This window comes from Centruroides vittatus, unplaced genomic scaffold (genome assembly GCF_030686945.1).
Source record: "Centruroides vittatus isolate TY-2023 unplaced genomic scaffold, ASM3068694v2 contig_273, whole genome shotgun sequence".
NCBI lineage: Eukaryota > Metazoa > Arthropoda > Arachnida > Scorpiones > Buthidae > Centruroides > Centruroides vittatus.
In genome coordinates, this window is record NW_027121739.1 from 1,124,464 (window position 1) to 1,137,343 (window position 12,880).

The following is a 12,880-nucleotide window of genomic DNA, read 5'->3' on the forward strand; positions in this document are numbered from 1 at the left end:
AACCGCCCAGACAGCGCTGGCCGCATCCTTTTTGATTGGTTCCCATCAGTAGATTTATGCTGCTGGAATTCAGGGGAGCTAGCTAACTTCCATCCAAATGGCTCATCGACCATTGGCCTGACCTTCTGCTCCCCGGACTTATTGGGCTCCACCTCGTGGCACCCCTGCGCTGACACATTAACTAGTGACCACACCCCGATCTCTATCACTTTATCCCTCCCGGGCACCCCTAGCCCAACGACTGCCCCACATCTTCATCATACCACAAATTGGAGTCAGTACTCCAATAATCTTGATCAGCTTTGGACCTCCAGGGATTCACATCCCACCTCTTACTACTCCTTCGTCGACAACATCCACAAAACTGTTAATGCTAACACGACAATTCGCTCTATTCCTTCCACGGGTACACCGCCGTGGTGGACCCCCAAATGCAGCCGCATTAGAGCGCAAAAACGTCGTGCGTTCCGTCTTGTCTGTAGGTGTGCATCTTATTCCTGGTGGGACAAATATAAACAATTACGGGCAAAACTCTGTCAGAAGACCTGCCGGGAGCGGTGGGGTTGTCTGTGTGCTTCTCCCCCTCCCAGTCTACACTCTACCGCATCTTCCGTTGTCTGAGGTCACCTCCAGTGATCACAGACATTCAACATATAATCCAAATGACACTCTCCTCAGTCCTATACAGCAGGCAGAAGTGCCTGCTGTATAGGATTTGCCTTTGCATCCTTCTTTGGGCGTGCTCATTCAAGAGGCACTTTCGCCTCTCTCAACGAACCCCGGTCAGGGTCTCCTATGTGCAATGATTTCCCCTTCCACCTTCTCGAACTCTGCCGTGCTTTGCGCTGGCTTTGAAACACAACACTGGGCCCTGACGGCGTGAATGCTTAAGCTCTATGGACCCTCCCTAATATGGGCCTCTCAGTCCTCCATGATCTCCTGAACAACCTCTGGGCCTCAGGGTCCTGCCCCCTGACTGGTTAATCTCCACAATTGTCCCAATCATTCAGCCGGGTTGTGATCGGCCCTGCAAGAAATACATTTACGACTGCCACGGCACATCTTGGACGCGTGACCGAAGTTTAAACAGCAGTCACACTGACGCAGGCAAGGAATGAACCGCTTGCAGCGGTAACGCTGGTAATAAATGCTGACAGACTCCAGTGGGGAGGCACTGGCCACCGAAAAATAAATGGTTGGACTAGGCACGACGATATCTCCGTCCTGTCGCATAAATCAGTGAATCTCTGTGACCGGAAGAGAGGAGGCCGAGAGGATATCATAGATTTTCTGAACTGTAATAGAAGGGTTCACCCCATGTAGGAGATAGGCAGTAATGGCACAGTCCAGGGCCAAATGACCATGGATTGGAATCCCGGCTATGGCGGGAATGTGAAGGGCTGCCTCTGCGGCCTGATGGTCCCGAATTTTGATAATGAGAAAGCCGCTTCGGGAGTAACGGATGTCTTGCAGCCTGTCTGATTTTTTTTCAGGGGGTGGTCCATCCGGATATGTCAGTCTCCGTCCCTCACCACCCGGCCGCCCCATTTTGGGCCTGGCCGAACCCATAATGGGCTTGCTATAAAAGGCCCTCTTAGTGCCCACAGGGCGGAAAGAGTTACAAAAAAAAAAAAAGCCTGTGATTGGGAAAAATGCGGTTTCAGAGCCACATGAAGATCGACAGGCCAAAAGCGATGGAGAGGTCCCTGTCCTTCCAAGAAGACCGTGTAGAGCTGGTCTGAGGGGAAGGACGGACAGATGGAGTGAGATTTCTCCAATTCAGACAAGGGAGAAATAAATCGTAATTCATCGGTGGGTAAGGTCACCGCCGATCCCGGCGGTGGTTGCTGATGGCTTCCGCGCAGGGACAACGCCATCCCAGGGCCCAGAGAAGCCACTCCAGGAGAAAAATCCGAAAAGTAAAACTCCTACCCGGGCGAAGAAAGGACAGTAAAAAGGCCGAAGGAAAAAGGACTATAGCACAGACAGAAAAGCTGGAAATCAAGGAGCGAGGAGAAGCACGGATATGGCGGTCGAATTTCGCGCCTTTTCCATTTGCAGCTCAAAGACCAGTATCTGCTATTATTTTTACTTTAGTGCCATCTTGTGATCACGATACAAACTATCTTCTATACACAAATAATATATATGTAAGAAACAAATGAAATTTAAACTTGTGAATATATTATAATAAAACACAGTAGAGAGTCGTTTATCCGAATCAATTGGGACGGGTGGTTCGGATAACCGATTATGTACGAAAAAATATATTAACCTGTCCGATGTTGAAATTTTTCTCTGTTGCGTGTCGCTTCGTGTTGAATTTTCGTGGATTTTAAGCCTAACGAAAATTTTTATAATAATCGAGGCTATTGTATCGTTAAAAATTATTTCTTTATTTTGTACAAACAAAATAAATATATTAAAAAATATAAAAACACTAGATTTACTTCTAAAGTATAATTTTTATCCAAAATGTTCGATTCAGCACGACACAGTGCGACTGGAAAGCGTTCGGATAAACGACTTTCTACTGTAATTATTATTTTGTGTTTTGAGAGAAATAATAATTACAAAATAATAAGTTCAACCTATGATTATTTAAAAAAAAATCATAACTGCCATGGAATTATTATTACTTTAGTGCCATCTCGATACAAACTATCTTGTAAATACAAATAAACTTCATGTTTGTGATATGTAAAATAAATTAACGCTTTTAAACGTGCATTTTACAATTTTCGAATAAATTGAATTAATTAAATATTTGAATAAGAAAAACGAAGTTAGAAATAATGGAAATGATTTTTTTTTTACTTTAACGCCATCTGGAAATCGTGACAGTAACTTTCTTTTACATACATTAATAATATATTTTATATTAGGATTGCTCATTTCCTGGTGTTTTGCTTATCCCGGGATTCCGGGATAAAAGTGAACTGTTTCCCGGGTCCCGAGATAAAATTAATTATTTTTAGATATACAAAATATCTTGAAATCAAATGATATATTAAATTAAAAAATGAAAAATAATTACGTTCTGCAACCTCCAAAATCATATTAATAATGCTTAAAAGGTAATTTTCGTTTTTTAAATAAAACATATAAAAATTTACAATAATAATTTGTATTAAGATTTTAAAAAGAAAGATGGTCAATACTCCAATCACTCGATCTGGTTCTTATTTAACTAATGAAAAGTCCCGCTACCAAGAATGCCCTTTCCGATTCAATTCCTGTGGAATCGTGTTTAATGCATTTAAGAGAAGACAGATGTTATGTGTTTTGTCACCCGTAGCTTGGAAGATTTCTAGTTCGTTTTCGAGATTGTAGTACTTCTTTTGCTCTCTAGTATTCTTGATTTGTCTACCTCGACTACTTTAATTAATGGCCGCATCAAGCTTATAGCCCGATAATTCGGCATTTCGTTTGTCTTTAATAATTAGGTTTATGAAGAAAAACTTCATACTTACAGAGTTCGTACTCGTTTGTATGCTTGCCCAATTTGCACAACCTGGAGTTACGCAGTTACTGAAGCTACTGGGTATGGTTAAAAAGACAGCATAAGCACAATTATTCCAGATATTACAGGTTCTAGCAAGTAAAGAATTTTCAGAATCCTGCCACAAATAAGCTACGTATTGATTATTGACCATTTGTGACAGGCCATAACGAGCAAAAATTTAAATAACTAATAAGTAGGTTTAAAATTAATAAACACGAATGTATTCTGACAGTTTGAGTTAATTATACTTTCTATTTGCAAAATTTCATCAACCTTAACATAAAATAAGAAAAAAGTGAAATTTTCAGAAATTTGCGGGATTTCCCGGGATATGAGAAATTTCCCGGGTTAAAAAAACAACTGAGATTCCGTTTGAGAAACACTATTTTATATGTCAGTACTGGTGTTTGTATGTGGTAGTAGCCCCAAGTCTTCCATCGTGCACTATGGTGGTTGGGTCTCGATAGCTATAAGGGTGTGAGAGATATGGGGTTTGAAAGTAGTTGACTTCGAAAATGTGTGACGCTTCAATGAGAATGTTCCAGAACTTAGAGGTGAAATTTGGTATACAGTTAGGGTGGTCATGAAAACGCGCCCACACAAGATTTTTCGAAATTTCCCCGCGGGGGGAGAGGGAGAGCATTAAGGCTTAAACCTGAAGAATGGCTTCTACTGTACTATTTTAGATGCGATTTTTTGTTTTTAATTACGTTTAGTCTTCATTGAGTACTTAGGGGTATTAAATTGATAACATTTCAGACATTGTTATAAATATTCTTTATATATTTCGATTTTTTAACCAAATGTTCGAACCATTTTAAATTCGAATTTCTTTTTGCATATTGGTTCGATTATAGAACGATTGTAAACGTTCCAGAAAATTTATCAAATTAAAAACAGGTGTTAAATGACAATTACTCTGGTTGTTGAAATATTAAATGTAAATAGGGTTTGCTTGCAAAATTCGTGCGAGCGAAGCCGCGGGTAACAACTAATCTATATATATAAAAACGAATGTATGTCTGTGTGTGTCTGTGTGGTGTCTGTCCTTCATGCATTACCACACCATTTATCCGATTGCCATGAAACTTCGGGAAGTTGTTTAATACACTCCCGCGAAGGTTTCTGGCATATGGGAAGACCACCATTTTCCCCCTTTCAAAAATATATTTATATATGGATTAAGCCTTTCATGTCCAACAGATGGCGCTAACTTCCGACGACTTAAGTTTGCTTTTCTGTCAGGCATTATGCTTTTCTGTGAGAATGGACTAAAGCAGATCATTTTCTATCTATCTATATAAATAAAATATAACGTTTGTTTGTTCCTACCGATTCCTTTGAAATTTTGACACCACGTTGCATTCGAATACGCACGTTTTTTTATATAATATACATGTCGAAATTCTCCTCACTGGGGGGAGAGGGACAGATTAAGGCTTACTGTGAAGAACTCGGCTTCTATTTATACTATTTTGCTGCGGTTATTTGCGTTTTTAATTGCGTTTTAATAGGTTACGTCAACAGAATATACACTAAAAAGGGATTTTTCGATATTTCCTTGCGGGGGAGAGGGACAAGATTAAGGCTTACTGTGAAGAACTCGACTTTTATTATACTATTTTAGATGCGTGTTTGATTTTGTTTTAATAGGGTACGTCAAGAGAATGTACACTAAGAAGGGATTTTTTGAAATTCCCCCCACGGGGAGGCGTTATACATTTATAATAGATACATTTTGAGCCACAGCAACGCGTGGCCGGGTCTGCTAGTATACATATAAATTTTTATTTATCTTTTGGACTAAATAAACAAATAAAAAATGTATTAAAAATAAAACAACGAATAATTCATAATAAACATTAATCTATATAAATAAAAATGCATATGATGTTTGTTTCTAATAGCTAATCTCCGGAAGTTCTTCACCGATTGCTTTGAAATTTTTACACAACGTTACATTCGAATACGCGCATTTTTATATAACATAGCTGTCGAAATTCCCTCCCTCTCCCCGCGGGGAGAGGGAATTCGACAAAATTAAGGCATAGCGTGAAGAACTGGGCTTCTATTATACTATTTTAGATGCGGTTTTTTGCGTTTTAATATGGTACGTCAAGAGAATATACACTAAGAAGGGATTTTTCGAAATTTCCCCTCTCGGGGGAAGTGTTATACATTTATAATAGATACATTTTGAGCCACAGCAACGCGTGGCGGGTACTGCTAGTTCGTAAATAAATGAAGCTATGAAACAAAAAAGTCATTAAAATTTTTTTTTCATTTCTTCCCTGACATAAAAGATATTAACAGTAGAGTGAAATTCTACTTTCTTGTCTCAACTTTAATGCATTCACGAACCTCCGATAAGCATTTCTAAACCACTTGTCCATTCTCACGCTATCGCATGACTACATCTTTAATGTCATACCGAGTACCGAATGATGCGCATATATCGATTTTTCTTAAAAACAAATATGTTTACATCATCTTTAAAAAAAAAATCTAGAAAAATACGTAACCGGAAAGTCAATTTTATGTAAAAATACTGTTAAATCGAAACATAAAATTAATTTTTTTGCATTAATCTAAGAGGAACTTATACAAGACTCAGCTTTACGACTGCCCGCATTTACTGTAAATTTTCTATTACGACGGCACGAAATGCATATTCTTCTCTTGACCATTTCTAGTGTCTTATTATATACTCTAAATCATATTTCCAGAAACATATCATCTTACAGTGGCGTGCCGTCATTGGAAGCGATGGAAGCGCCGATTCCACCTTCCAATGACCTTCCCTTGTATTTTATAAAATACTAGCAGACCCGGCCACGCGTTGCTGTGGCTCAAAATGTATCTATTATAAATGTATAACGCCTCCCTCGTGGGGGGAATTTCAAAAAATCCCTTCTTAGTGTACATTCTCTTGACGTAACCTATTAAAACGCAATTAAAAACGCAAAAAACCGCATGCAAAATAGTATAAATAGAAGCCGAGTTCTTCACAGTAAGCCTTAATCTTGTCCCTTTCCCCGCTGAGAAATATCGAAAAATCCCTTTTTAGTGTATATTCTGTTGACGTAACCTATTAAAACGCAATTAAAAACGCAAAAAACCGCATGCAAAATAGTATAAATATAGAGTTCTTCACAGTAAGCCTTAATCTTGTCCCTTTCCCCGCTGAGAAATATCGAAAAATCCCTTTTTAGTGTATATTCTGTTGACGTAACCTATTAAAACGCAATTAAAAACGCAAAAAACCGCATGCAAAATAGTATAAATAGAAGCCGAGTTCTTCACAGTAAGCCTTAATCCTGTCCCTCTCCCCCAGTGGGGAGAATTTCGACATGTATATTATATAAAAACACGTGCGTATTCGAATGCAACGTGGTGTCAAAATTTCAAAGGAATCGGTAGGAACGAACAAACGTTATATTTTATTTATATAGATAGATAGAAAATGATCTGCTTTAGTCCATTCTCACAGAAAAGCAAACTTAAGTCGTCGGAAGTTAGCGCCATCTGTTGGACATGAAAGGCTTAATCCATATATAAATATATTTTTGAAAGGGGGGAAATGGTGGTCTTCACATATGCCACAAACCTTCGCGGGAGTGTATTAAACAACTTCCCGAAGTTTCATAGCAATCGGATAAATGGTGTGGTAATGCATGAAGGACAGACAAACACACAGACACACACACACACACAGATAGACATACATTCGTTTTTATATATATAGATTTTAGCCCTTATATCGTGGCTAGTGATTAAAATATTTATTTTAAAAAGTTTTGGCTCAAGACCATATAATGAAAAAGAAAACATTATTAAAAGAGAAAGACCAATGCCTAAATTAAATATAAATACGTCAACAAAAAATTTCGACATTTTGACGATAAAATTTATGACGAATGACGATTCTTTCGTAAAATTGAAGCAATTTGGAAATCAAAGAGGAATAGAATTTAACATTGGTAGACAATATAAAATAAATATTGAAAATTATAACGAGATAATTACGATTAATCGGTATATCTAAATTAATAGATGTTATATGTTTTTTCTCAAAGCAAGAATTGGCATTTAGAGGGCATAGGAAATTTATTGAATCTAATAACGAAGATAATTATATTGAACTTTCTTATTTATTAAGTACGTCAGATAATCTATTAAAAATACATTTAAAGAAGTATACGGTTTTTACTGGCTTATCGAACAAACGAATACGAACGGGCCCTGACGTGCAATTGATTGATTGCCCCTGAAAGTCGGCTTCTTACAGAAACACAGCTTCCCTATCATCAAATGTCACGGCACGCCACTGTCATCTTATGACCCTGCGCCTATGTATATACATATAATGAATGTGTGAATATATGTATTATATAGGGCTCAATATAGCATTTTTCGTTGCTACATAAGTTTTGATTCATAGACTGTAAAACATGAAATAAAGATCAAAGATCAACTTCAAATTTTCTTAGAATAGTTAAGTTAATTATACAATAAAATCTGGGTTAATGTTACCTATGGTTCTAAAATGGCGACTCGTCTCTAATTTCAGCAAATAGAAGAAAGGAAACAGTGTGGACGCACGTTCTAACCTAACCTAACCTAACCTATTCTAGTAATTTATTAGAATAGGTTAGAACGTGCGTCCACACTGTTTCCTTTCTTCTATTTGCTGGAATCAGGGACGAGCTGCCATTTTGGAACCATAGGTAACATTAACCAAAATCTGTATACATTAAGAGAGCCCAAGCGTATTATTGGTTTGGCCATACCTACAATGCTGAAGGGAGATGAAGTCTGACAAATCCAGAACAGATTTCTCAAGAATTCTAGGGGTTTCTAACCTGAGCTCAAACCCAGATCTCCAAGACTGATGCCTTTACAACTTCTCAGTCATTTGATTTAATTCAGTTTTAAATATTTCTGTGCTTCACTGTTTTCAAAAAATTTTGTTACCATTAATATTGCACTCAATAAATTGCTCAATTCTGTTTATACACATTTATGAAAGTAAGTATAATTTTTAAAAACTCCAAATTTTAACCACAAATACTGTATTACAAATATCATTTCATAATACATTAGAAGGAATTAAATAAAATTAAATGTCACTTTAGAAAACTTTATGCATAATCATGACTAGGTAAAATTTGAAAGAAACATATTATTCTGCTTAGTTTGTGTATAAAACAATCATAACTTTCTTAGATATATATAAGTACTATAGAAAAATTGAATTTCTTAATACACAATCTAGTAGATTGTTCTTTTATACTATTCTTTATAAATGTCAGTATATATTCAATATAGTAAAAAAATATGCATTTTTCAATATTTACTTAGAGTCTTACATTAGTTACTTTTATAAAATATGCCTACATTATCTTAGAAATATATTCTATATATTCAAGAAAAGGAATGAATATTAATCAAATATATGTTTGAGTTATTTAAGAAAAAAACTATTCATAAAAATCTATAAATTCAGACAAAGATATTTTAAGCAATAATATTAACCAAATATTCAAAATAGAAGTTAGATTTTCCTTAGTAAATCTATTATAAAAATAATTTATAACTTCTTTCATATTATTTTTTATGTTATAAGCATATTATTACAAAAATTCATTCTATATTTATAAATATTGAACTTTTGTTTTCCTGGTTCATTTCAAATAAGTCTATTCTTTAATATAATAAAAAATTTTATGTTAATATATGTATAAATAATATCTCATTAACATTAAAACATCAAAACAAAACTATAAAAAGTATATTTTTATCATATTACGGTAATAAAAATTTAATCTTACGCTCTAGACTAAGCAGTGGACAATTTCACAATGGCCGAGGACCAGTAAATGTGCGTTACTGATAACTTGAATCAGAACAGCAATAAGTCAAAAGTTCTTGTTGTAACTGAAAAAATAAATTAATCTGATACTAGTTTTATATAATGGTAAAATGCATAATCTGAAAAAATTTTTATTAGATTATGCATATTCAAATTAATTTACAACAGTATTACTACAAAACAAGATCAAATTGTCATGAATTCTAATGCCATTGCCATGAAGGCGATTTTGACTTCATATTACTGTAATACATACATGCAATATACAGTGTCACAAATGAAGTATATAAGATACATTTTTAAATTCAAATTTTTCAGCAATAAAGCCAATGCAAGAAGACTACTCGACGTCCACGTATGTAATTAAAATTGTATTGGCGTCAGAATAAACTATGTCACGTCTTGCACGAATTCTTAGATCTCTATATTCATTACAATTACAGGATGTAGCATTAGCTGTTTGTAATAACATAGCTATATATAATAACATATGACATGATTCATTAACAGTGAATAAACTTGCACAAAACAAGTTTTATTTTCAACTATAAAAATTTTTCATTTAGGAATTCAGTAACAAATTCTCCTCCTCAGCATACATCTTTATTACAACATAATCTTATCTTTTATTAAATTAATTTACATCAATTTTTTTAACAAGAATATACCTTAGGTTTCCACAGCAGGTTTGTGTATCACATTCATAATTTAAAATTTTTATGCTGTTGTCATTGAATTTGCAATCATTTAGGCTACAATGCTAAAAATACACAAAAATATGTTCAGAGCAGGTAATTTCTGTTTTTAGCAAAAAATATGCCTTATCTCTATATATTTTACATTTGTAAAGGAATACTATGGATAATTAATCTTCAAATTTATAACTTACAGCCTTATGATTTTTCACCAGACACACTAAATTATTGTAAATTATTTGTGTATAAATATGTTTAAGAATCTCGTGAGCCATAAAAAAAAAGTCATAGAAGGCCACAAGCAGGTTGCTCACTGTTCTAGAGCAGGGCTGCCCAACCTTTTCATATGCATGAACTACTTTTATGCTAGGACATATTTCATCCAGTGAATTGCTTTTGCTGGTAACACCACCATACTACTGATATCTAGTGATATATCACTCTGCCTGATGTCATTCTCATCACAGTAAATTCACTTATTTTGCCATATTTCTTACTATTGATAGAATCAACAATAATATTTACTATATTTAATAGATGGAGAACATGCAACAGACTGGTTAGGCAGCCCGTTTAGCCAAAATATTTGAGTTATGTTTAATAAATCAATTGATATTTGTTCTCTTTTTTTAACCTGTTAATTTTAGTATCTTTAAATTTCACTGTATTTTTTAAAATAAATGTAGGAGCATCATTATATCAGGGTATATAGAGATAGGACACCCCTCCAAAAGTGATAATGATTTTAGTCAGAAAACCTATCTCACAGTCAAGAAATAATCATGATACAGCCATGAACTACTACAGGTCCATCAGGCAAATGTTTATGTATACCTTTGTGAATAAGCATATTTAATTAATTACTTTCTAAACATTTGAAGTGTCCTATTAATTTAAAACTTAATGTTAAAAGTTTAAACTCGATAACTCATTAGCTTAAGCAGGCATGTAGCCACATTCTTTTTAAAATTTCTAAATAATTTCCTGTTGTTATTTTAAATATAGAATAAAGAAAGCAATTATTAAAGGAAAATTTGATTACCGAGTTGGCTATTTTTATCATATACCCCTCCAAAATTAATGACTTAGCAAAGCCACTGGATATAATGGATGTTTGGCTAACCTGCTTTCTAGGTAACCAAACTTGATTAAGATTTTTGCAGTTGTTTTTTCTACAAAAATTTCTAAACACCTAGTTTTTAATTATGATCACTTTGTATTCAGCATATAACAAGATTCTACTATATTATGTGATGGTTGTTATGAATCAGTATGTAAAGATATTGAATAGAACATTTAAATCTAAAGCCAAGTACAAACAGCATACTGCTTTCATTTCTATATTATTATTAATAATAATTTTGCTGTTGTTTGTAAAAAGGCACCAAAGAATTAAATTTTCCAGGACTGAATCTGGACATCTGCATTTTCTTCTGTTATTTAATGAAAATTTGTCCATGATTATTTTTTCTCTTTTACAATGAAAGATGTAGATTAACAGAACTTGACATTCTCAAACAATGTTTCTGTTAAATAACAAGCAAAAATTACATACTGGTGATATAAATCTAGAAAAAAGTAAATTAATAGAATTATACGATGCAAAATTTACTTTATTTCTCAACTGATTCATTCATTTATAAAATTTTCTTTGGCATTTAGGGTATACATTTAAAAGAAAGTCTAATAACACAAAATATAACTAAAGTAGCACTTGATAATGCATTAAATTATGGCCAACACACAGAACTATACATTGCTATGTTCTCATTATCTTTCTAGACAAAACAATCACTATATATATATATACTTTAAATATTTATATTATCTATACATAATTAAGTATTCATGACAACTTTACTGGCTCATTTATAATGTTAGCCAAGTATTTGGACATCAAAATCTCTTACAAAGTTTATTATTCTAGTATAAATTCTCAAAATAATTAGAGATTTTAATCCAATATGAGAATTAAAAATTCTTTGTATAATAAAAATCTCATTTGTATAGAATGTCCCAAAATCTATCAATCAAGTCAAATGCTTTATTGTATCATCATTCAAATATCATTCAGATCAACATTCAATAGCTTTTATTTTACAATGTATTACAGTATGATTTGCCTGTCGATTACAGTAGCTACACTGCTGTTGTTAGCATAATTTTAGCTACTGTTTATTTAACTATTTATATTTAATTAACTCTTTCCAACCTTTAAAAACTAAGATGGCATTTTTACACTAAAGATAGGTTTGGTCTGCATATTCTCCAATTGTGAATTACTAAAACATCTTTTCATGATATATTTCAAAAATAGAGGCTATCAAACCATTCCAAAGACTTTGGAGAAGCTCAAATCATCTATCGAGTAAGAAATCAACCTTAGTTTTTCAACACGTAAAGTCTGACGTTGCAATAAGACCGAGAAATATTGAGAGCAAATATATTAAGTATGCCATAATATAAGCAGGTTCAAATACTGAATGATAATTGGTTTGTATAACTCGCCATTATGTTTTAATGATGCATTAAACTTGATGGACAAGTTTTGGGTCACACTAGTAATTACTTCAAAATTCTTTGGTAATTACATTAAGTAACTATTATTTAAACTTATCTGAAAATATCTTCTAACACTTTCTAATTGAAACTACATTGTTTTTCCTATTATTCTATATATTTCTTTTTACCTTTAAAAAGATAATTAATTAATTAATTAATTTTAAGTAATTATTTGAGCATTATAAAAAGAAACATGATCTGTAAATGATCATTATTCTTTAGGTATAAAAGAAAAAAAATTAAGAT